Here is a 21,952-nt window from a genome sequence, read left to right as displayed (position 1 = left end):
AAGAGAAATGGGTTCCTCAAAGCAGACTGCCAATGAGCTTGCCCCAGACTTCCCTGCTGAGTGCATGCATCCATGTTTCTGTTGCCTGATCGGTCCTTGACATTTCCTAAAGACAGACTTCCAACAGAGAATTGAGAACACGGGAGTATTCATTTAAGGAACAAAATGGCGGTTTAGCAAAGCCCCAGTGCTTTTCCTTTAAGTAAGAGGGAAAAGCACATTGGGGCTTCTTTGAGATCTTTAGCCTGTATGTAGGTCAGCCAGGGTGGCCACGTCAGCATTTGACATGACCAGAGCCAGGGCTGGGAAGAAGGGGAAAACCGAGTGTGGACCTTCCTTTTCAGGCCGTCCTTTCCAGCACACGTTTCACTGCCTCTGTCCTCTTCCTGAGGAGGACCATACCTCCTTTTACCTCTGAGATAGTTCCCTTACTTTCCCAACTGTAAACCTCCCACTCAAAAATCCATGTGCCCTTGCTCATTAATGTGACCATTAGTCATTTTTTCCTGTGACCTGATACACCCAATGTTTTTATCAGCTCTGGTAAGGAAAGACACATCTAATGTCTGCTTATGAAAGGTAGATTACCAACCTACCCATTTAAAGATTAACAGTAATGTGCCATAAGGAAAATTATACCTCCAGCATGAAAACCTGCAATTGGGGAACAATTTTATAGGATCACATTCATTTATATCAATTATCTTGTTTATCAAAGACAATGAAATCCAAACTGGTGGTAAAAAGGTACAGAGTGCACTGTGAGGAATAATTAGGTTGTATCCTTCCAGAGGCCGATAGCCATTTACCACTCCACTTTGGGAGGTGATGTTTGCAGTGTCTGTTCTATAACTCCCTTCACATTAACTTTCCAATGTCAAAAGCAGGCAATTAATTGTTTATTATACAAAATGTCACATATGTAAAATACTGAGATATAAAAATATTATAACTGATCTACCGTAAGAAATCCTGCCTTTTAGATTTAATAGCTTGTTAGTCAGTCTTGGGGTCTCAGCTTAACTGCCATTATCTAGACTGTGGATGCCAGGTAGCCAATGTCTGACAAATAATCTCTGCATGTGCTGCATCCTCAGCCAAATGAGAAAGAAAAATAAAATGATATGACAATTACTATTACAGTTTCAAGTAATCTGTACTAAGAATGGGAGACGTCTGAACAGCCATATCATGTATTCTGATTTCATCTTAACTCTGAGAAAAAGTGATTCAGAGAATCATGATGTAAAGCTTATCAAAGCAGTTTATACTGATGAGACCGCATCATCCAAGTTCTCTGAAGCCACTGGGTGTTGACACCCAGAGCCTGTGTCTACCCCAGAACCTCTCCACCATGAAACTACACACCAGCATGGGAGTTTCTTTTCTATCATCTGCCAAATTTGCAGAGATCAAATCCCCTTCCTCTCTGCCACCCAGTATTCCAACCTTACCAAAAACCAACCTTTCTGGCAATCTCTTAGTCTGTAGGATCAAAGAATCCAATTCTTTAGAGTCATAAAAATCAGACAGGAAGGAGAAGAGCACAGCTGGAAAGAAAGGAGGAAGCAGAATTAAGCAGCATGTTTCTATGAGGAAGGAAAGGAAAGGCTAGGAGATCAGCTGGGGTGTGAGGGAGGCCAGGAGAACTCCTTGAAATCCACAATAGAATTTATACACCCAAATATTTATGGCTAAAGTTTCATAAAACAAATGAATAAAAATAGATATGGGTTGACTACAGAACTCCTGTTTCAGCTCATTTCCATGGGCACATGATGGAAAACATACCATTCTGTGCCCATAGTAGGTTAGTCCTTTCTGACATCACTGAGGTCTTGAATAGACATGAATTGACTTGACTAATCCACACAACCAGTGAAGCACTGGTAAGAAACTCACAGCTACAACAGCTTATCAAGTCATTGAATTTATAGTTAGTAAAGAACCTTGAGGACCACTTAGTTCAAAGCATAGGTAATTTATATCTTATTACATATTGATCCAGAAAACAGAAAAAGAGAGAAAGCTTCTCAAGTCATTTTAATATAACTTTGGTTATAAAATGACTGAGACAAGAAATTTATAGGCTCATTTTATCTAAGAAAATAGGTGTAAAACCCCTAAAATAAATATTAGCCAACAAATCCAATAATTATTTAGAAAATACATCATGTCTAAGAAGCAATTATCCTAGAAATACAAGTATGGGTCATCATCAGAACATCTGTCATTTCAGTGGGTTAAAGAGTGATTGTGAGCAAAGGAGTAGTCCAGTAAATTGCTCTGGCTGAGGTTTCCCTGGTGGCTCAGTGGTAAAGAATCTGCCTGCCTACACAGGAGACACAAATTCAATCCCTGGTCTGGGAAGATCCCACATGCTGCCGAGCAGCTAAGCCTGGGGACTGCAACTACTGAGCCTGTGCTCTAGAACCTGGGAACTGCAACTACTGAAACCTGAGTGCCCTAGACCCCGAGCTCCAAAACAGGAGAAGACTGCGCACTGTAATGAGGAGGAGCGCCCGTTCACTACCAGGGAGAGACAAGCCCTTGTAGTAGTGAAGACCCAGAACAGCCATAAATAAATAAATAAAATTATTTTGAAAAATATTACTCTGGCTGGAGCATAGAGGACAAGAAGAAGGACAAGAGAGGATGTGGGGAGACCAATGAGTAGAAAGACTAGAGGAGTGGTGAGGAGGGTGGTGGTGCCTCGCACTAGGGTGGTAGCAGCAGCAATGGCCCCCAAAATCACCAGGAATTAGAGAAGTGCAAATTAAAATAACAAGAAGATACTGCTCTGTGGCCATCATAAAGGCAAAGAGTAGGACACAGGTACTACGTGCGGGTGTGGACTTAGGGAGGAAAAGGCGCTGTGACGCGCACGGCTGGTGGTGGGAGCGTAAACTGGCATCTGCCTTGCAGAAAGGCAGCATGGCAGGATGGTTCAAAGCTGAAGATGTGCGTGCTTCATCTCGGGGATCATACGCAGGATACAGGCCTCAGAAAAAAGGTTCAAAGGAGACAGACACAAGGGAACTCCCTGCAGCACTGTTTTTCAGAGCAAGAAGATGAAGGCGACCTAGGTCTCCAACACCAGGGCAATGAATGGAACGGGAGAGATAGTAACAGTACCGACCTTACAAGACGGTCATGAAGGCTAAATGATGATATGTAAAGAGCTTAGAACAGTGTCTGACAAACAGTAGGAACTTTATAAATTCACTAATAATATACTTAGTTATTATGATGAAATACTAAGTAACATTAAGAAACAGTGATGTACAGCTCATAGTACTCATAATACTAGGTGATACATATACATAGTACTCATGATACTGTAGTATACTGTAGAATACATAGTACTCACAACACTAGGTGAGAAAAATATGAAAAAGAATAAGACTTATGGCATAAAACATTATTGATGATTAAAACACATATACACCCCTGCCTCCCCGAACATTACAGATTTTTCCAAATATACATACACATTAAGGACATAGTGAAACATATTAGAGACGGTCATAAGGAGAGGGGAGCAGCAGTGGGACTCAACAAAGACGAGGAAACATAAATAAAAGAGAAGGCCTTGCTTGGATCACTACGGATGACGTATTACGACCTAAACTATATAATAATATGGTTATCTACAGCAAAGAGATACCCTGTTTAAAAACAAAAGAATGTATCATTAGGTTAGATTTTTCATTTTATAGGTGAGAAATTGGAAGTTCAGAGAGATTGTGACTTCTTTGTTACACAGTGAATCAGCAGCAGAGTGAGAAGCAGAATCTGCATTGATCTGGTCTTCAGAAGGCAACACATCATTTCTTCCATCCATGGGACTGTCTGTCTATCTACCTATTCAGTAAATATTTATTGAATATCGAGATTTCACATGCTGGGAATATAGCAGCGAACAAAACAGGTCCTTCTATTATGGACCCATGTGAACAAATGAAGAATTACAAATGAAGCTAAGTACTCTGAAGGAAAAAACCCCTGATTTATTAGCATCATACAAAGAACTTTAACCCAAACTGGGGTATAGGGTCAGGCAAAACTTTTCTTAAGAACTGACATTTAAACAAATGTAAAGGATCAATAGGAGGTTAAGGAGACAAAGTGGGTGGGGTGTGATGGGAGTAAGAATGAGGACAAGGTAAGAGATATTCCAGAGAGAACGGTGAATGCAAAAAGCTAGGTGGGGGCTGGCACAAGAGGAAGCAGCTACACGCAGGCACCGGATTATACAGGGCCTTGAGGGCCATGGTGGGGATCCTAAGAGCAATGGAAAGGCTATGAGTGACTTTGAGCAAAGGGGTGTTCCGACAGGCACGTGGAGAACAATGGAAAGGACTAGAGAAGATGCAGGGACACTGCAGAGCAGGCAGGCACGACAGACAGCAGTGCAGGAGAGAGGGGGTGGTGGGCACGAGCCTGGTGGCAGCAGTGGTGGCAAGAAGGGAACAGATGGGACATTTGGAATACAGTCTCAGGATAAAGTTATGTCTGTAATGTAAAGAGTATCTCTGATGATATATACTTCAGTGAGCTTCCACAGCTCGCTGAGGTTTTACGGAGGTGTGCTTCCAATTGTCTCTAACAGGCATCTACTGAATATCAGTTCATCAAAGGATCACTGGAAAAAATACAATGATGTTCCTGGGGTGACAAGTTCCTTGGTTTTGAGCAAGAAGGAAGGAAAATGGGGCTCCAAACCATTTGCTAAATTATCATTCACCACTAAAGACCATTTCTCTGTTATCCGGCTTCTCTGGTCGTTGGTAAAATGGTAGCCACGCAGCCAGGATGCGGGTGGGGTGCAGCCGTAGGCAAGGCCACTCCCACAGCCACCCCCATAGCCACTCCCATAGCCGCTCCCACAGCCGCCCCCACAGCCGCTCCCACAGCCGCTCCCACAGCCGCTCCCACAGCCGCCTCCACAGCCGCCTCCACAGCCGCCCCCACAGCCGCCCCCACAGCCGCCCCCACAGCCGCCCCCACAGCCGCTCCCACAGCCGCTCCCACAGCCACTCCCACAGCCACCCCCACAGCCGCTCCCACAGCCGCTCCCACAGCCGCTCCCACAGCCGCCCCCACAGCCGCCCCCACAGCCGCCCCCACAGCCGCTCCCATAGCCGGCTGCCACAGCCGCTCCCACAGCCGCTCCCACAGCCACTCCCATAGCCGCTCCCACAGCCGCTCCCACAGCCGCTCCCACAGCCGCTCCCACAGCCGCTCCCATAGCCGCTCCCACAGCCGCTCCCACAGCCGCTCCCACAGCCGCTCCCACAGCCGCTCCCACAGCCACTCCCACAGCCACTCCCACAGCCACTCCCATAGCCACTCCCATAGCCGCTCCCACAGCCGCTCCCACAGCCGCTCCCACAGCCGCTCCCACAGCCGCTCCCACAGCCACTCCCACAGCCACTCCCACAGCCACTCCCACAGCCACTCCCATAGCCGCTCCCATAGCCGCTCCCACAGCCGCTCCCACAGCCGCTCCCATAGCCGGCTGCCTGACTGCTGACGGTTCTGAGCTGAGAACTCAATCAATTCATACTTAATATTTCACAGAATCATTTCCTGAAGATCCTAATTTGAACATTCTAACACCTTCTGCACTTTTACATCTCACTTGAGTCCCCCACTTTTACACTCCACTTTATTACCATTTTAGTTGATTTCATCACAGCTTCATGGAAAACAACTTTACCCACAACCATTTCCTGTCATTATGAGGGCAGAATTGAAGCAATCCCCTGCTTGAGTACCAGGGAGTTTTTATGATAATTTTACCACAGGTAATGTTGTGATTTTTAAGTACATTTCTCTCTTGTAGCACTGAACCGATTCCTGTCCTTAAAAAGATAAGTATTGAATGCAGCTATAAAAGAAACATACCCATATCTTCACAATATTAATGAACCAATAAATTCAAAAAGATTGCTGTGCGCCAGACTGGTTCACCTACCAGGCACCTGACATCATACAATCACTTAATTTTACTCAAATCAGTGTTACACCCATACCCTGTTACACTGAATTATGGGGCAGGAATAGGCCATTGGATTTAAAGGCCCCCTCTCAACACATTTCATACAGCAGTCTGCTTCAACAGCCTCCAAATATCAAAGATTTCATTTGATTCACAAAACCACAGCCTTCACGTCACTAGTTTAACAAGTAAGTCATACCTTAATGTCCAAAAGGCTACTGAAATCTTTCTTTCCATTTTTAAGCATCTTTCTTGGGATATAATTGACACACAATAAACTGCACATATTTGAAATACACAATATGCGTCAGACGTATGTACACACCCATGAAACTGTTAGCACAGTCAAGAGAACAAATCTTTCCCTCAATCTCAGAAGCTTCCTCATGCCACTTTGTAATTCCTCCCCAGCCCCAGAGGTCTGCTTCCTGTTATTATACACAAGTTTTTGAAATGTAGAATTGTTTATAAGTGGGACCATACAATATTTATACACATACTTTTTGGTTTGGCCATCTTTTCTCTAGATTCTCCAGGACTCTTGGTTTACACAATATAAGTATCAGGTGAATTACTACACTCCCTACCTACCCCAGGAACAGGACTTTGCTGAAGTTAGTGGCTACACGTGGGAGCAAGTGAATCCTGGGGTGCATGGAGGCTTAGGAATTGGCTCCACCCACTCCACCTTGTCTCTTCATATGCAATGTGGAAATAGTTTCCTTTGAAATAGAAACATTTTCTTCTGACTACAAAACTAACACACATTCACTGATGAAAACATGTTAATACAGAAAAATATGATTAAAAACATAAAAATTACCTGGAATCCCACCATCCAGAAAACCTCTATTAACATTTTGATAGTCGTCCTTAAGTTCTTTTTTTAATGCACTGTTATAGACTGAAGTGTATCCCTCCCAAATTCATATTTTGAGATGTTAACCCCCAGTACCTTAGAATGTGACTGTATTTGGAGGCAGGGCCTTTAAAGAGGTAATTAAGATTAAAGTAAGTCATAAGGATGGGGCTCTGATCCAATAAGACAGGTGTCATTAAAAGACGAAGAGACATCAGGAACGAGAGCGCGTGGAGAAAAAGCCTTGTGGGGGCTCAGTGAGAAGACGGCCATCTGCAAGCCAAGGAGAGAGGTCTGAGGAGAAACCAAACCTGCTGACACTTTGATCTTAGACTTCCAAGTTGTAGAACTGTGAGAAAATAAATTTCTGTTGTTTAAGCAACACAGTATACAGTATTTTTTTTAAAGGCAGCCCTAGCAAATTAATATATGCACATATAAAAATACAGGTATTATCTTTAATTTTAAAATACTAGCATCCATCTGGCCATAAATAGGATAATGGTATCCTATTTCTATTTTACCTTGTATTATGGCTATTTCCTTATTTATGAATGCCTATACAGGAATTTTGATATGTTAATGTGCTAGAATTTATTTAGTCATGCTCCTATTGTTGGACATTTGTAGTCTTTCTCATTTTTTGCTTATCATAAGTAACACCATGCTGAACATTAATGTAAAAACAATGCTCTTCCTGAAGATTTCCTTATGATAAACTAAAGGTGGAAGTAGTAGATCAAAGGATATTTTTAAGACACTTAATACATATCATTAAATTGCCTTCTAGAAAACTTATACAACAAATCTCAGCAGTATATGACACTGCCCATTTTGTGACAACCTCACTCATACTAAGTATTCTCTTTTAAAACATCCTTGCCAACAGGATTTTATTTTATTTTATTTTTTTTGCCAACAGGATTTTAAAATGAAACTTAACAAGCTGATTTTCAAGTTCACTGGAAAAGAAAATTTGAAAAAATAGCCTAGAAAATTGAGAAAAAGAATAGCTATGAGTGTGAATTTACAGTAGTATTTTAAATGATGTGACACAAAAATCTAGAAGAGATTTATAGATCCATGCTACATGCTATTTTCCCCAAAGTGGGCAAAAGACCTAAACAGACATTTCTCCTAAGAAGACATACAGATGGCTAATAAACACATGAAAAGATGCTCAACATCACTCATTATTAGAGAAATGTAAATCAAAACCGCAATGAGGTATCATCTCACACTAGTCAGAATGACCATCATCAAAAAGTCTACAAACAATAAATGTTGGAGAGGGTGTGGAGACAAGGGAACCCTCTTATACTTCTGGTGGGAATGCAAACTGGTATAGCCACTGTGGAGAACAGTGTGGAGATTCCTTAAAAAATTGGGAATAGAACTGCTATACGACCTAGCAATCCCACTGCTGGCCATATACCCTGAGGAAACCAGAATTCAAAGAGACACATGTACCCCAGTGTTCACTGCAGCACTATTTACAATAGCTAGGACATGGAAGTAATCTAGGTGGCCACCAGCAGATGAATGGATAAGGAAGTTGTGGTGCATACATGCAATGGAATATTACTCAGCTATAAAAAGGAACACATTTGAATCAGTTCTAATGAGGCGGATGAACCTGGAGCCTATTATACAGAGTGAAGTAACTCAGAAAGAGAAAGACAAATACTGTATATTAACACATATATGTGGAATTTTAAAAGACGGCAACAACAATCCTACATGCAGGGCAGCAAAGGAGACACAGATGTAAAGAAGAGACTTTTGAACTCAGTGGGAGAAGCCAAGGGTGGGGTGATTTGAAAAAATAGCATAGAAACATGTACAATACCATATGTAAGGGCTTCCCTGGTGGCTCAGATGGTAAAGGATCCATCTGCAATGCAGGAGACCTGAGTTTAATCTCTGGGTGGGGACGATCCCCTGGAGGAGGGCATGGCAACCCACTCCAGTATTCTTGCCTGAAGAATCCCCCTGGACAGAGAACCTTGATGGGCTACAGTCCACGGGGTCAAAAGAGTTGGACACAACTGAGTGACTAAGCACCCACCACCATATGTAAAATAGATGACCAATGCAAGTTCAATGCATGAGGCAGGATACCCAAAGCAGGTGCCCTGGGACAACCCAGAGGGATAGGGTGAGGAGGGAGGTGAGCAGGGGTTCAGGATGGGGGGACACATGTATACTTGTGGCAAATTCATGTTGATGTATGGCAAAAACCATCACAACACTATCAAGTAATTATCCTCCAATTAAACTACATAAATTAAACAATAATGAAAAGAATGAAATAATCAATAAAGGATTTCAATTCAAAACAACTGTTTACATATTTCAGAAATAAGGGTAAACCTCTACCTTAGACCATACACAGAATAAAATTTAAATGAATTAAAATGATGACCAACCACTGCTACAGGGGAGCATATTTTTATAATTTGGATTGAGGAGGAAGATTCTAAGCAAGTCGCAAAATTCAGATGATAGGTAAGAAATGATTGACAGATAAGACCAAATCAAAATAAAAAAGCTTTTGTACAACACAGACACCATAAACAAGTTTAAAAGTAACTAACAGTCTGGGAGCAGATATTTTCAAAATATATATAAAAGACAAACATGAATATCCATAATCTGCAAATTAATAATAAGTGACACAAGCAACAAAAAAAAGGTGACAGAGTATGAAGACATTAATTAATTTAAAAAAAAAGAAATATTCAAGAAACAAAATATACCCATTTAGTAAAAACTTTAACGCAAGTTAAAACACAGAAATATTTTATTTTAATTGAACTATTCATGTGCGGGGAGCCAGCCTGACTGCTCAGGCTCTTTCTTGGCTCTGAGAGAGATCAAGAGGTCCCTCTCTGTCCCGCCACCCCTGATTTATTAAAGCACAGGTTGGCCTTTCTCACCTCCCTCAAGGAAATTGCTGTAGCGATCTTTCACCTGTTTTCCTGGTGCTGATAAACTCGTCATGATTGAAGCCTGTTTTCTATCTAGTTAATGTTCTATTGATCTCAGTCATGTTGGGTGCTAGGGTAATACTTTACTGTCCTTAAGTGGAGGAATTTAAGACATCTGTGCCTGTAGCTCTGCACATATGCAAACCTTTGATCTATTAGTAACTCCTGTTAGCATATATATAGGTGTGGTATTCTTCAATAAAGTTGGCAGAGTCAGACGCAAGCTGACTCTGTCCCTCTCAACCCCATCTTTCTAAGTCTTTCTAAGTCTGTCTAAGTCTTTCTAAGTCTGTCTAAGTCTTATTTTTCTCAGGTACTCTGGTAATTGCGTTCTCGACCAGTTCGTTTGCCGGCAGGCTCCGGCATTCATGTAAATAAAAAATTTTTAATTAGAAATATTTGCCAATAAAACAGTCCAAAAATGGTATCATGATTCAATTTGCCATTTCTTTGATTATTATGAAGCCAAACTTTCTCCAGTTTATGGTCTATTAGGTTTTCCTTTTAAATAAATTACTGTTTGTACACATTTCCTATTGCGGAATTCACATTTTTCCTTACTTAGTTGGGAAGTTCTTCATATATATTAAAGACAATTACTCATTGTCAAATAAGTTGCAATTATTTTTTCCCAGTTTGTCAAACACCTCTGAATTCTGTTTATGGTTTCTTCCTTTGCTTTTATGCTTAAGAAGTAGTTCTTTACCTTGAAACAAGATAAATACTTATTATTAGTTCTCAACAGTTCTCCTGGAATAATGTAAAATCTGAGTCTTAACAGGAAACTATTTTAGTATATAGTATGAAGAAAATCTCATGTGTTTTCAATTGTCAACTGTCTCAGCACCATCTGCTACATTACCTTTCCATTCTCCATGGATGTGAAATGTCATTTTTAATCTTGCACTATATTCATATGTATCCAGAGATCAAATCCAGAGTTTGGATGATTGCTTAATTTATCTACCAGTTTATTCTTGCATTAATGCCATACTACGTCAGTATGTAGTACAAATTTTATTAATATCTAGTGGTAGTACGCTTCTCATTTCATCTTTTTTCCCTTCATTTTTTTTGGGGAAAGGGAATTCCATTTATTTATTCTCTTGGAAAAATTTTAAAGAGCTTAGTCAAAGTTGTTGTTGTTTTTGAAAGCACAACAGATTCTAAATAATCCTGCCGTAAATTAGTAGATCAAGATGGGAAGAACCAATGTGTTCACTATGTTAAAGTTTCCCATCCTGGAATATGGCTTTCCATTATTCAGTGTTTCTTAAAGATTTATAGTTTCTTTACATGAGAACTTGTGGATTTCTTAGCTTTATTCCTAGGTAGGTATATATTGTTTGTGCGGAAAAATTTAATAACTTCCAGCAGATTTCCCCAGCATGCTCACCTCACATCCCTTCTATTTCTGAGCTCACACCATCCTCTGCTTCTCATCTTTGTTCTTGACCCTTACCCCGTCTCTAATGGCATCAGGTGGTTCAGGGACGGACAATCCCTGTTAACATGGCTAAGGACGGACTAGGTATAAAGGAAAAGTACGGCTCCTGAATTGTTACTAACTGTGATACAGTTTTTATTGCTATTATGAATGAAAATTTTCCATTAAACTAATTGGTTATTGTGGATATTTGAGAAAACTTGGTTTTTGTATGTACTATTATATCTGACTACATTCCTTAGAGTTCTTATGTTTTAGTAATTTTTCAGTTCATTCCCTTGGGTATATTATCACAACACATCATAAATAATGATATTTGGTCCCTTTCCTCCAATGTCTATCACACATATTTCTTATTCTTCTCCTCCTCCTCTATCCCCTCTCCCCACTCCCAAAAGTACAGAGCACTGTTAAATAGAAATAGTAGTAATGAGGGGCAGCTTCATGGGCATGCAACATTTTCTTTCAGACAGGCCCTGCACTCAGAAGGGACCTAAATTTAGTTTGATGCTCCATCGCCCCATCTTTAAATTCTCATAATCTTATCTTTGAACTTTTGAAATAAAGTCTAAAGGTACAATGGAGCAAGCCCGTGAACAGGGGAGACACGTAACATACATGTGTCTACAGTTTGCCACTGCCCCAATTCGGGTATAGGTTTACCAAGCCCCAGAAGTACAGAATTCCAGTGGACTCACAACACGTGGAGGTTGAGCTAGACTCAAAGCAAAACCAAGGTCAAGGTGCCATGACTGCGCCTGAGTAATTTGGGCCTGAGTAAATTTACTGTGCCTGAGGAGAGTGGCCCTCTCTTCCAGTCGGAACTTGCCTCAATGCAGGAAAAAAGTCAACTTTTTAAAAAGCACTACCAATCAAAGAACTCTATCATATCCTTTTTTCACTCTTGTTATTTCCCTATACTAGCCAGATGCTTATGCTAAAGATTATGATATGGTAAAAATAGGGCAACTCGTAGATTCTTCACCCTTTAGTACTTTCTTATTTTTTAATTGAAGTACAGTTGATTTACAATATTGTGTTAGTTTCTATTCTTCCTTATTAAGGAAGTTTACTGAGTAAGTCAAAGGTAGAAAGTTTTGGTAAAATGTGTGTGAATTAAGAAGTGAAACAAAAACAATATAGTTTTGTGCAGAATTTCCATTGTACTGGTTAAGAAGTAACACATACACATGTATGAGCTATCAAACATGAATTGTATAACTTTGGTCATTTGGCATAGGAGATAATGCTCTTATATTTGCATTTAAAACCACCATTATATAATATAAAGATGAAAGATAAAATTCATGCTAACAATTTAAAAGTTACTTTTCTTAGAACATTAAACAGCAAATAAAAACAATATGCCAGGTTGGAAGATTGCAAAAGAAAGGGAAAAAATGTTTTTTTCTTGTTAAAATACTTTTAAATGCACTTGTTTTAAATGCACTGCTTTTGGAGCAAGGGGCTCCATATTTTCATTCTGCATAGTGCCCTGCAGATTACACAGCTGGCCCTGGGAGGAGTGATGGACTTTTTTGGTTTGTTTTAGGCTTTATTGGAACCATCTCTGATTAAACCTCAGTATTTATAAAATGGGTCATTACAGAATTGTTACTGATAATAAAAGACTGGAAACACCTACATAGTTATAAAAGGGGACTGGTTAAATAAATTGGCTAGCACCTCTAGCCAATGCTGCACAAATGTAAAAAATATAAAGCATGAGAAAGTTTTTTTGTATTGGTAAGGAAAGATCTCCAAAAACATTGCTAATTTAAAAAATACATATATGAATATGTGCTACGTTTCTTAACAAAAGGGGGAAATAAGAATACATATTTGTATTACCTACTTAAACTATTAAGTTAAAAAATTACCTACCTGGTTCTGGGGTGGAGGATTAGGGTACTGAGGTAGCAACTAGACCAACAAAATTAGATTTTACATTCCCTTAGCTGCCAGAACAGCTTTCACAGTCAGTAACAGAGAACGATCCCGCCTATTTACAACCTGGCTATTCAAAATGCCAGTGAGGCAGAACTGTGGTTTGTGAGAAAGTGATATTGCTGCATAATATTGGATACAAGCTCCATGATGTCCCATTTAAAAACAAGTTGTGCATATTTACATTTCCCTGGACACACACACACACTACTATATTCCTTCTATAACAAGTAGGATCCAAAAAATTTAATCCTATAAAAGGTACATGTAAATTCTGTAAAGTAAGAGCAATAAAGACTTTTTCAGGCAATCTTTAGTCTCAAACAAACAAAAAACCAACAAAAGAACAGGTATAAAAGACAATGAAACTTAATTGTACACAAAGGACCACATACCAAACTGAGAATCCTAAGTGACTGTGAGAAGGTCATTTTCTAATCATCCCCGACTCTTTCCCCCAGATAAAAAATGGTAGCCCATTCTTGTTTGGGGCTCTCCCACCCGGACTCTCTGGGTGGGAAGCAAACAAACTGAATTATTTATGCATTATTTATGCATTATTGTGGGGTGTTTATTTGAATTCTTCTAAAACTCTTAAGACTTTGTGAGAAAATAATGCTTATCTTCTCCACAGAAAGGGTAAGAGACTACAAATAACTCTTAATTCTTATTCCACTACCAGATACAAAGTGGTCCACTGGAAAGGGCATTGGCTTTGATGTGGGTCAGAGATAAACAAGCCTTTGTACACAGGGTCATTTTATGACTCCCCCGACTCCGTCTTCTTCCTTAGGAAGATTTAAGGAGCTTCATCACTTCTATAGTTAGGTCTTCCCTGATACCATCTCCAAACTCAGGTTAGGTACTCCTGTTCCAGTGTTCCTATAGCATATGCTGAATCCTCCCCAGAGATGACTTACTTTACTGTGTTGTCACCTTCTATTTAAGTGTCTTTCTCCTTCATTAGCTCAAATGCTCCTCCAAGGCAGAAACTGCACCTGTGTATCGTTCCATCCCCAGTGCCTCAGATACACTTGGCAGCCTCTTAATAAATGTCTGCTTAATGCCAAGTAATTTACAGTAGATAAAGAAGCTAAGCTTCACTGACAATTAGAACCAGTCTTAATATCTGATTAGAGAAACAGGCTGGGAAAAGCAAAGCCTCTTGGTCTAGACTAACCCAGACTCTATATAGCACCATTTTTAGAAAACTCCCTGAATTAAGGACCCCTCTGCTACTCCAGCAAGTTTGCTTCTTTGCCACATTCTAACATCCCCCCCACCCCCCCAGCAGTGAACTCCCTCACTCCCAAATCTCTGTTTCTGCTCCAGAGGACACATTTTTTTGAGGGCGGAAGTCAGATCCCCAGTTCAGTGGATGCAAAAGCCCGTTACAGCAGACTTGCAATTGTTTACTTTCCTAGGACTTCACAAAATTCTAAACACACTGCTTCAAAGTATTTTGAGGTGACAGTAGCAACTACAGACCACCTACTGCCCATTTCCTGCCTCCAGCTGGAACGAGTAGCAGCCATTTTGTTGCTGTGTAAATCAGCACATGTGTATTGCTCTGCTTTATTTACTAAATTCCTCCAGGCCCAGCTCAAAATACTGTTCTTCATAAAACCTTATCTTACTAGGCAAGCAAACATGTTGGGTTCCTTCACAGGCCTCCTAAACCTTGAACCTTTCTCCATACTCTGCTTGTGCCCTTGTCTGGCGTTCTCCACTCCACATGTCTCTGTGCCCTGCCAGTGGGATATCCAGCTACTGTGAGTCAGATGGGAAGCTTCCTGATGACTGAAGTCCCTTCACACTGTCTGCCTTTGCACTTGTCATCTCTCTATCTGCTTTCAGCTCCGTTCGCTCCCTCGCTTTACCCTGTATCTCAGCGGCTAGAGTTCCATAAACTACATTCCCTAAACTTGCCAGCCTGGTGTGGGTCTCTCCCCGTAGCTTTGTTTCTGCTGAAGCTCTACCAGTAGAAGAACCTGGTGAGAATGGAAGATGGGAGGATGCTCCTGGTGGTACTGCAGGTAGCACGGAGGCTGATGAGATGGGCGCCAGTGTTCCTGTTCAGACAGCACAGTCCTGGTAGTGGCGGCAGCGCCGGCAGGGAGCGTTACCAGAGCTCCAGCAACACAGACATCCTGCGCTTGTGCTGCCTGGTTTGGTTGCCCCACCTCAGTTACTAACAAGAAGTCAAATAAAAAAGCCACCAGTCTTTTGAATCCATGCTGGTAGACAGAAAGATACCACTTAATGACCTAAAGTTGGTAATGGAAGCTTTTTCTTACTCCCTGAAAGGGTTAAAAAAAAAAAACCCAAACTTGAATTTTGAGCCTACAGCTCTATGTTCTGGTTACCATCTCTTAAGCACAGGCAGAGCCAAGGAAAGGGACTTACGAGAGCTTATGTTTTCCAGGAGAACCAGGAGACCTTAGGAAGGGAAACCAGACTCATGCAATGCTAAACACCACACTCTAGTATCAGTGTTAAGTACTTAACTGCTCTCTCAAGTTTTGCTAAAAAGCATATTCTCTATTCATCTGTAAGACTTATAAAAGAGACGAGCTATTTAAAAAGAAAAAAAAATGCAAATGGCCCTAAAAATGTAAAAAGATGCTCAATTTCTCTTACAAGAGAAATGTAGTTAAAACTGTACTGGGATGCCGTTTCTCACCTATCAAGCTGGCAAAAGTCCAGAAGTCTGACACTATGCCCCACTGGCAGGCTGTGAGGGAAACAGGCATTATCATGCATTGCCAAGGAGAATTTCAAAATGTTACACGCCCTACGGAGGCCAATTTGGCAACAGCTAACAAAGAAATACATGCATTTACCCTTTGACCGTGCAGCTATTAAAAAGAAATAAATGGTATCTTTCTATATAGCTAGCTCTAGAAAAGCATTAAGTACAAAAAAAGCAAGGTAAAAAAAATAAAGTATGTATAGAATATAGTATGCTACCACTTATTTAAGAATGCTGGGGAGGATACAAAATACAAGTTACATATATATTGCTTCCCCCCCCCCCCCCCAAAAGGATAACCCCAGAGAAAGGGGGAAAGGAGATTACTTACAGGGGTAGAGGGGACAGAAATAGAAACTGGATTTCTCTAAATATACACAACAGCTTTGTATATTTGATTTTAGAACTATGTATATATTTTACACAATTATAAAACAAAAAAATTTAAAGGCAATCACTGAATACTGAAAGCAAAATGTAACAAATGAATCTATATGTACACTGAAATAGCTATATGACCATCCAATGAATTATTCTAAGTGTCTTTAAAACACAGTAATTTTACTGTACATCTCTCATGGGATATACCTTAAGGGCCCAAAAGGTTACTGCAAAAATCCTGAACTATTTTCAGAAATCACGTGGTTTAAGGTAGTACTATAATGTAATTCTGCAAGTATTTTCTATGTACTAAAGACAAAGCAAATGAATTATATTGTGCTTTATCACTAGTGGCCAAGATTTCCAGTATGGAAAAAAGGAGAAGAAAGATCAGAAGGTTAAACAAAACTTTGTGTCAGTTAAGTTCAGTTCAGTCACTCAGTCATGTCGGACTCTTTGTGACCCCATGGACTGCAGCATGCCAGGCTTCCCTGTCTATCACCAACTCCCAGAGCTTGCTTTGTGTACAGAATTTTAATTAGCAGTGTCAGCATACACTCTTGATATAATTTACCTGTTGAATATATGATAAAAAAATAAACATATGTGTACTTATTTCCTACTTCTGTTTACTGAAAAGGCCTAGGAACAGTGACCAACCCAATAGGAATTGATTAGGCTGAGGTTTCCAAATGTCATTTCCCATTTCACAGAACCAGGGCTTCCTGCAGAAATGGCTGATTCCAGATCACAGACAATAAATGTACAAGATGAAGCTGGTACACTGTGTCATGACAGAAATCAAGGAACTACTGCGGACTACTGAGATCATGTTAGAAAGTCTCAAGAGCCAATATGAAGAAGTTAAAGATGCAGGCAATCTTAAAAATAAAAAATAAAATAAAATAAATTAAAAAAATAAAAAAATAAAAAATAACCGAAGGGATTAAAAGATGTCCAATTTGTTTAATCTCATAAATTCAAAATGATAAGTATTCTCCTTCCTCCCTCCTCCCCCTCAAAAACCCCAGAAACAAATCTTACTGGTTACCTTTGGAGGAAGCTAGGTAACTACCTCTTTAATTTGAAAAGTGGTATAAAAGAAGAAAGAATATGACATTTATCCTACTTTTCCTGGGCAAACTGCATTTTAGGATTACCAAATGAGTGTTCAGGAAAGTTTTTCTAGTTATTAAAATAACAGCGGAGGAATGACAGGATGAGAATAGAACCATTTTATAATTCCAAATTATGAAAGAATGAACTAGGAAATATTAATGACCATGAGTGGATGTGACTATCCAAAAGAGAGAGGCAACCAAAGATCTCTCTCTGCTTCTTGATAGACATATACCACCATCTATAGAGCATTTTATAAACAAACAAATGAAAAACAAAACGAAAAAAATCCTGAAACAGATTTAGCCTCTATTGAACTATTAAACACAAGAAATATAACAGAGGAGCATGTTAAATGTTACTATGAGGATCTAATCATCAAAACCCAGGCTGTTTAAAACTCCGCAGGACAAAAAGTTAGTTTCTTCAACAAACACATTATAATTAGAAAGAGAGGAAAAATAAAAGAAAAAGACAGGGATAGATATGTGTAAGGAAAGCTAGAGATTTAAAGAGATTTATGAGTCAAAAGAGCTACCTGTTGACAGTATGGACCTTAATTGAATTCTGATTTAAACAACCTATAAAAACACATAAACTCACTCCAGACTTGGATTCAATTATGAACATCTGAACACTGACTTTTAATACTCGGAAGTAATAATGATTCAATTTTAGGGTGTTTAATGATATTGTGATTATGGCCACAAAAAGGAAGACTTTACTTTTAGAGATGTATATTGAAGCATTTATGGATAAGATGATAGAGTGTCTGGAATTGGCTTCAAAATAATCTTCTGGGGAGGAAGTAGGTAACATACAGATACGACCAGGTTGTCTATGAGTCAGTAATTCTTTAACCTGAGTGATGTGTATTATTCCCTCTACTTGAACAACTAAGACGGTATTCAAAGAAGTGAATTTAAATACAAGATTAAATGAAAAGGAAGTTTTGGCAAGGATTATGAAAAACTAGAGGGATTTGGCATATGCCACAGACACATCACAAACTGGAGTGCCAAGGCAAGCAAATACATTCTTTGGGAGGTTTAATGTTTAAATAGCACTCATATCTATTCAGCAATCATATCTATTCTAACTTTCCTCTATGCACCAGCAGTAAGAGGTTAGAGTTTCCTACGAGTGCCTCCTAACAAAGAGGCAAGACTCTCCCAGGCAAGAATACGTCCCAGCATTGCCCAGAAGCAGCCGCCAAATGAGAAAGGGCTATGGTGGCAGCAACAGATAAGGTGGGAGGAGAGCTGTGCATCTGATGCCCAGGTCTGGTCAGCATGCTTCAGGTGGGCCCATTCCCATGGATGCATGAACCCATAGGGTTCCAAAGCCTTCCTGAGAGAATGTGCAAACGAAGCAGTATGAAGAATGATATTTTTTCACAAAAATGTGAAAAAAACCCTTTGGTGAAAAAGGAAGACTAAAATCTTACAAAGCTGGTATGGTTATTTTTATTCATGTTTCTCCTGACATCATTATACATTTTAAATAATAACATTAAATCTAATTAAAAGACACAGTTCAGTTCAGTCACTCAGTCGTGTCCAACTCTTTGCGACCCCATGAATCGCAGCATGCCAGGCCTCCCTGTCCATCAACAACTCCTGGAGTCCACCCAAATCCATGTCCATTGAGTTGGTGATGCCATCCAACCATCTCATCCTCTGTTGTCCCCTTCTCCTCCTGTCCCCAGTCCCTCCCAGCATCAGGGTCTTTTCAAATGAGTCAGCTCTTCGCATAAGGTGGCCAAAGTAGTGGAGCTTCAGCTTCAACATCAGTCCTTCCAATGAACACCCAGGACTGATCTCTAGGGTGGATTGGCTGGATCTCCTTGCAGTCCAAGGGACTCGCAAGTCATCCCCAACTCCACAGTTCAAAAGCATCAATTCTTCTGCGCTCAGCTTTCTTTATAGTCCAACTCTCACAGCCATACAAGACTACTGGAAAAATCATAGCCTTGACTAGACAGACCTTTGTTGACAAAGTAAAGTCTCTGACACAAGTGTTTTTAAAGTAATTTAGGAGAATACTGGACTTTCCAGGTAGTGCTAGTTGGTAAAGAATCTGACTGCCAATGTAGGAGACACAAGAGACATGGGTTCTATCCCTGGGTCAGGAAGATCCCCTTGAGAAGGACATGGCAAACCACTCCAGTATTCTTTCCTGGAAAATTCCATGGACAGAGGAGCCTGGTGGGCTACAGTCTGTGGCGTCGCAAATAGTCGGACACGACTGAGCACACACAGCAGCAGGAGAATACTACTCTAATCAGAGTAGCCTGAACTATGAAACAAAGGCCAGGAAATATGATGAAATTTTAAATCTCAAAATGTAAGGGTAGAGCTAGATACCACTAGTTATTCATGATGACATCACTGTAGTTTTATATTTTCCCCCCATGAAAACCTGGCATTGGATCAGTGGTTCTCAAGGGAGGACAGCATATCTCACAGGATAGAGGGAGCAGTAGGCAACTACAATTTAAAAATAACTCCAGGTGATTCTGACATACACTGCGGCCTCACTAAAAGACCACTTCTTTCTTGGAGGTCCCTGTAGAATGGCCGTGGCTGAGGCCTGTGTGCAGCTAAAATGCACCTGGATCACCAACATGGAAAGCTGGCCATTACTGTTTCAAACGCCTCTGTAAATCTGGCATAGCTGCCATGTCAGAAAAAGGATAATGAAATCACCCTACATGCTCTCATGACTTAAACCAGCTCCCTGTCTGCCCGGCATGGGGGCAACTTTGAGCCATGAAGACAGTAAAAGGAGAGCCAGAAGGGACCCCACCGCAGGCCACCTGCCGACAAGCACATGCACCAATCTGCCTGCCTGCACCACTGCTCCTATTCGGAGGACGGACGACAACAGGCAAGTGTTTGCAATGCTCTTTGCAGTCAAACTTGTGAGCATCTTAGAAGAGGACTTGAAAAAAGTGTCTGACGAGACACCAGAAATACTTGTGGCTTCTCTACAGTCTTTTTTCATCCCCTGACATGTCTGAGACTATTATGGCTTCTAATAATGCTGACTAACTCAGTTTGGACAAAACAGACAGACCAACAAAAGCATCCCTCACTACAACTGATTCTGAGTTTCATTCCTGCAGTGGCCTTTCATGCCAGATAGATTTGTTTCTTCAATAATTACAGTGCCTACAAAGCTGTCCTTCCTCCAGTAAGAAAGGAAAGGGGCCTTCTATACAGCATGCTCAAAAGTCAGTGTACCAGGCTGAAGTGAGTAGCCAGATGCTCCACACCTCCTATGGCTGCAAAGGTGGTTTGGGTCCTAATAAGATCCTTCTCCGGAGAAGGCAATGGCACCCCACTCCAGTACTCTTGCCTGGAAAATCCCATGGACGGAGGAGCCTAGTAGGCTGCAGTCCATGGGGTCGCGAAGAGTCAGACACGACTGAGCGACTTCACTTTCACTTTTCACTTTCATGCATTGGAGAAGGAAATGGCAACCCACTCCAGAGTTCTTGCCTGGAGAATCCCAGGGACAGCAGAGCCTGGTGGGCTGCCGTCTGTAGGGTCGCACAGAGTCAGACACGACTGAAGCGACTTGGCAGCAGCAACAGCAGCAGCAGCAGCAGCAAAATCCTTCTCAGTAAGGATGCTCTTAACTATACAATCACATGCACAGTGAGGCCTGGTCTATAAAACAACATGGGCACCAAGTAAAAAGGAATAGCCTTTCCAAAACACTCCATCATCACAATTCTATGCTCCCTCACAGAACTAAAAGCCTCAATAATATCAGGTAATGCGCACTGCTAACTTTCAAATGGTTTAAAAGTCACAAAGAGGGAGGTGGGAGGGAGGGTCAGGATGGGGAACACATATACACCCATGGCTGATTCATGTGAATGTATGGCAAAAACCACCACAGTATTGTAAAGTAATTAGCCTTGAATTAAAATTTTTTTAAAGTTCAAAAAAAGAAAGTCACAAGGCTTATCAACATTTATATTTAAAACTAAAAATTACACCCATTGCAAAGTCAAAACCAAACTGTTTATTTTAGTTGAGCTCTAAGACTTTTCTATACATTGGAATAATTTCTACTCTTGCTACTTCATTAGTATTACTCTCTCAAATTCCCCTAAAGGATTATGTTTAGGAAACAAAAAGTGTTATGAAAATTTAGACTTTTGACCATTCATAGAATTAGTAAACATTTGTAAGTTATCCTCATCTTTCTCATTCTAGTTTTCACCATGTTTTTAGGACACTGTCAATATGTTCTGTGTCCCAGCATGAACAGGATTTGGGGAGGAGATGAGAAGTGAGTCCCTTTGTAAAGGTAAAGAACCACTTTAGGTACACCAAGGCCTGGGCGTCTTATCCCTTCCCTTGGACGTAACAGAGTTCCTTTTCCAGGAAGGCTGCAGTAAAGGTGCAGATTCAAGGATCTAGTCAGTTACAAAATATGA

General features: G+C 40.5%; 1 protein-coding gene across 3 annotated transcripts in view; it reads right to left on the bottom strand.

Moving 5' to 3' along the window:
- Window positions 1-21,952, bottom strand: part of BTBD9 (BTB domain containing 9) — a 405,610-nt gene that overhangs the window by 122,413 nt on the left and 261,245 nt on the right. The gene's annotated exons all lie outside the window — the stretch shown is intronic.

This window comes from Odocoileus virginianus, chromosome 27 (genome assembly GCF_023699985.2).
Source record: "Odocoileus virginianus isolate 20LAN1187 ecotype Illinois chromosome 27, Ovbor_1.2, whole genome shotgun sequence".
In the NCBI taxonomy this organism is placed as follows: domain Eukaryota; kingdom Metazoa; phylum Chordata; class Mammalia; order Artiodactyla; family Cervidae; genus Odocoileus; species Odocoileus virginianus.
This window is presented reverse-complemented; position numbering and strand designations above follow the sequence as displayed.